This window comes from Cherax quadricarinatus, chromosome 11 (genome assembly GCF_038502225.1).
Source record: "Cherax quadricarinatus isolate ZL_2023a chromosome 11, ASM3850222v1, whole genome shotgun sequence".
Lineage (NCBI taxonomy): Eukaryota > Metazoa > Arthropoda > Malacostraca > Decapoda > Parastacidae > Cherax > Cherax quadricarinatus.
The window spans coordinates 24069032-24074031 of NC_091302.1; the positions used below are offsets into that span (position 1 = coordinate 24069032).

Here is a 5000-nt window from a genome sequence, read left to right on the forward strand (position 1 = left end):
TATATATATATATATATATATATATATATATATATATATATATATATATATATATATATATATATATATATATATATATATATATATATATATATATATATATATATATATATATATATATATATATATATATATATATATATATATATATATATATATATATATATATATATATATATATATATATATATATATATAAATTAAGTTCTTTCTGAAATTTTCTTTTATACGTTTAAAGATAAATTTTTTCATTAATGTTGATGTGAAAATTTATGATTTTGCACCAAAAGAATTTTAGAAAACTTACCTAACCTTATTATAACAAGAACAATTTATTTTAGCCTAACCCAACTAAATGTATTTTAGATTTGTTTACAGTAATTTAATACTAAACAAACACAGTGAAATATATTTTTTTCGTTAGGTTCAGAATGATTTTGGCGAAATTATTGCATACACAAATTTTCGCTTATCCTATATGGCAAGATGAGCCTTGCTATTTAAGCCAAGATCGCAAGTTCTGCCTATTCGGCACGACACACACACACACACACACACACACACACACACACACACACACACACACACATATATATATATATATATATATATATATATATATATATATATATAATATATATATATATATATATATATATGTATATATATATATATATATATATGTATATATATAGTATATATATATATATGTATATATATAGTATATATATATATATATATATGTATATATATAGTATATATATATATATGTATATATATAGTATATATATATATATGTATATATATATAGTATATATATATATATATATGTATATATATATATATATATATATATATATATATATATATATATATATATGTATATATATATATATATATATATATATATATATATATATATATATATATATATATATATATATATATATATATATATATATATATATATATATATATATATATATATATATATACACCTCTAGAACTGTCATGGGGACCCTCATCCTCAGAGAAAAGAATAAACTTGCTTCAGGGAAAACTCAAGGTTATCCCTGAAGCTGTTTGAGAATTTTCTCCTACCACCCCCTATTAATGTATATTTTATTTAAAGACAAAATACATTGACAAAACATTCACAAAGAAACAATGGAAAGTAAAACAACATAGGTAAGTCAGAGCTACATCTCGAATACTTCGTCCAGCTCCCCGGCGGTGGGCCGCATACCCAGAATGCTGCAGGCATTTCCTCTCTGGATCGCAACACTGAGTCTCTGTAAGAGGAAGCTGGTCGCCCTGTGGTCCTTGGTTTCTATGATGAGCTTTTCACCCAGCTCTTTGAGGAACTTTAGAGCACACTTGCCCCATTCTCCATTGTGTCCGGCCCTATTGGGATGAAGTTATTGCAGGTGGGAAGGTCTTCATACTTGCGGATCTTCTGGGTCTCCCTGTGGCTGGCAGCTCCACCCCCTTCCACTACGGAATATGGCAAGTAGGTGTCTGCCAATGAGGCGGCACAGGTGTAGTCCCAGGCAATCTGCTTTTCATCCTTCCAGGGTAGCATAGTGGCTCCATCAGGACGCTTTTGACTTCCGTCAGACCTCTGCACTTGGGGTTCCCGTTGAGCTGGGCAATGGGCTGTGGCGAGGCTTCTCTTTATGATGTCACTGACCTTCTCATGCCTGGCATACTTCCCTTCTGCTGTGTGACATACGAGACCGTGAAGTTCGAATTGATCAGCTGTCGCCCTGCCGCAAATACACCTATGTTCGTTGAGGATGGGGGCGGCTAGGCGAAGAGCAACACCAATCCGAATGGCCTGTGGGTCGAGACGGGTGCCAAAGGAGGAATTGGGAACAGCTAATAGGAAATCTCCTGAGTGTTGTGCCTTCACTGCCAGGAGACGAGCTTTGTCCTTTTCTGAGGCGTTGGAGAGCATTGTGTTGGCGATTTTTTCCATGATCGGTTTGTAAGGGTGTCCCACCGAGTCACTGCTTCAGTAAACCTGGGGTCTTGAGCTCCTACCACATCTCTCAAGCGTTCGAGAACAATCTTCTTGACTAATGCACTGGAAGCCAAACACGAAGACAGAAAAGCAGGTAAAGCAACATGCGTTGCTTTGTGCACCTCTGTATCTCCCAGTCGCACTGGGAGGGTTGCCTGATCCCATTGCTGATCGTCTAGTGACAGGTTCAGTGCCTTCTTAAAGGTTGACCTCAGGTGTGCGTCATATTCGTCGAGTGTTGGGTTGTCAAAAGAGGGTGCACACCTCAGGAAGTAAGTGAGTCTTGGCACAGTAAGGCACCTTGTGAGGAGATACAGAGCATCATGGGCATCAAGATCGCTTATTCTCTTTTCCATTCTCATCAGGTCATTCAATTTGTCCTTGAGGACAGTGTCGATGGCCTGGTGACCCAGCGGTGCTCCCAAGAGGGTACTGTTGGACGGAGTGGTAGTAGAGACTTCTGGGAGGATTCTTCGCACAGCATTGATTATTTCCTGGTTCACTGTGATGATTTCACACTTGGAGGGATTGAGGATGAGTCCCAAGTCTTCTCCCTGTGTTTTTACCAGTTGTAGGTCCCCTACCAGGGACTCTTCAGTACCTGCCGGAGTGCCATCATCCAGGTACCAGATGTTGAGCTCGCTGCATAGGCTGGAAGTTAGTTCTCTTACTGCCAAGAAGAAGAGAAGTGGAGCGGGTAAGTCACCCTGCTGAGCACCCTCTGATGAGAGAATTTCATGTTCTCCGAACAACAGAATTGAGGGTTTGCTGTAGCCGGCTGAAATGAAGGGAAAAAGACTGGGGAACCGATCCCGAACAGCTGGCAAGACAGCGTCTTTCTTCACCATATTAAAGGCATTTCTAAAATCAAGTTTGACTACGGCCTTGTCTTCTGGTAGGTCCCTGATGTAGGTCCTTGCCACATGAGCTGCGGCTTCACTGTCTTGAGACCCCAAAGCCCAGATGGTGTGACTGGAGTAAACTGGCAGCTTCTAGGCGAATATTTCTCATATATATATATATATATATATATATATATATATATATATATATATATATATATATATATATATATATATATATATATATATATATATATATATATATATATATATATATATATATATATATATATATATATATATATATATATATATATATATATATATATATATATATATATATATATATATATATATATGTATATTATGTGGATTAAAGTAAAGGTTGGATGCGAAAAGTGGGTCATAATAAGCGTGTATGCACCTGGAGAAGAGAGGAATGTAGAGGAGAGAGAGAGATTTTGGGAGATGTTAAGTGAATGTATAGGAGCCTTTGAACCAAGTGAGAGAGTAATTGTGGAAGGGGACCTGAATGCTAAAGTAGGAGAAACTTTCAGAGAGGGTGTGATAGGTAAGTTTGGGGTGCCAGGTGTAAATGATAATGGGAGCCCTTTGACTTAACTTTGTATAGAAAGGGGTTTAGTTATAGGTAATACATATTTTATGAAAAAGAGGATAAATAAGTATACAAGATATGATGTAGGGCGAAATGACAGTAGTTTGTTGGATTATGTATTGGTAGATAAAAGACTGTTGAGTAGACTTCAGGATGTACATGTTTATAGAGGGGCCACGGATATATCAGATCACTTTCTAGTTGTAGCTACACTGAGAGTAAAAGGTAGATGGGATACAAGGAGAATAGAAGCATCAGGGAAGAGAGAGGTGAAGGTTTATAAACTAAAAGAGGAGGCAGTTAGGGTAAGATATAAACAGCTATTGGAGGATAGATGGGCTAATGAGAGCATAGGAAATGGGATCGAAGAGGTATGGGGTAGGTTTAAAAATGTAGTGTTAGAGTGTTCAGCAGAAGTTTGTGGTTACCGGAAAGTGGGTGCGGGAGGGAAGAGGAGCGATTGCTGGAATGATGATGTAAAGAGAGTAGTAAGGGAGAAAAAGTTAGCATATGAGAACTTTTTACAAAGTAGAAGTGATGCAAGGAGGGAAGAGTATATGGAGAAAAAGAGAGAGGTTAAGAGAGTGGTGAAGCAATGTAAAAAGAGAGCAAATGAGAGAGTGGGTGAGATGTTATCAACAAATTTTGTTGAAAATAAGAAAAAGTTTTGGAGTGAGATTAACAAGTTAAGAAAGCCTAGAAAACAAATGGATTTGTCAGTTAAAAATAGGAGAGGAGAGTTATTAAATGGAGAGTTAGAGGTATTGGGAAGATGGAGGGAATATTTTGAGGAATTGTTAAATGTTGATGAAGATAGGGAAGCTGTGATTTCGTGTATAGGACAAGGAGGAATAACATCTTGTAGGAGTGAGGAAGAGCCAGTTGTGAGTGTGGGGGAAGTTCGTGAGGCAGTAGGTAAAATGAAAGGGGGTAAGGCAGCCGGGATTGATGGGATAAAGATAGAAATGTTAAAAGCAGGTGGGGATATAGTTTTGGAGTGGTTGGTGCAATTATTTAATAAATGTATGGAAGAGGGTAAGGTACCTAGGGATTGGCAGAGAGCATGCATAGTTCCTTTGTATAAAGGCAAAGGGGATAAAAGAGAGTGCAAAAATTATAGGGGGATAAGTCTGCTGAGTATACCTGGTAAAGTGTATGGTAGAGTTATTATTGAAAGAATTAAGAGTAAGACGGAGAATAGGATAGCAGATGAACAAGGAGGCTTTAGGAAAGGTAGGGGGTGTGTGGACGAGGTGTTTACAGTGAAACATATAAGTGAACAGTATTTAGATAAGGCTAAAGAGGTCTTTGTGGCATTTATGGATTTGGAAAAGGCGTATGACAGGGTGGATAGGGGGGCAATGTGGCAGATGTTGCAAGTGTATGGTGTAGGAGGTAGGTTACTGAAAGCAGTGAAGAGTTTTTACGAGGATAGTGAGGCTCAAGTTAGAGTATGTAGGAAAGAGGGAAATTATTTCCCAGTAAAAGTAGGCCTTAGACAAGGATGTGTGATGTCACC

The 5000-nt window shown here is 37.0% G+C and overlaps 1 protein-coding gene across 1 annotated transcript in view; it reads left to right on the forward strand.

Moving 5' to 3' along the window:
* LOC128687528 (sodium-coupled monocarboxylate transporter 1-like) overlaps positions 1-5000 on the forward strand; it is a 230617-nt gene that overhangs the window by 3735 nt on the left and 221882 nt on the right. The window lies entirely within an intron of this gene.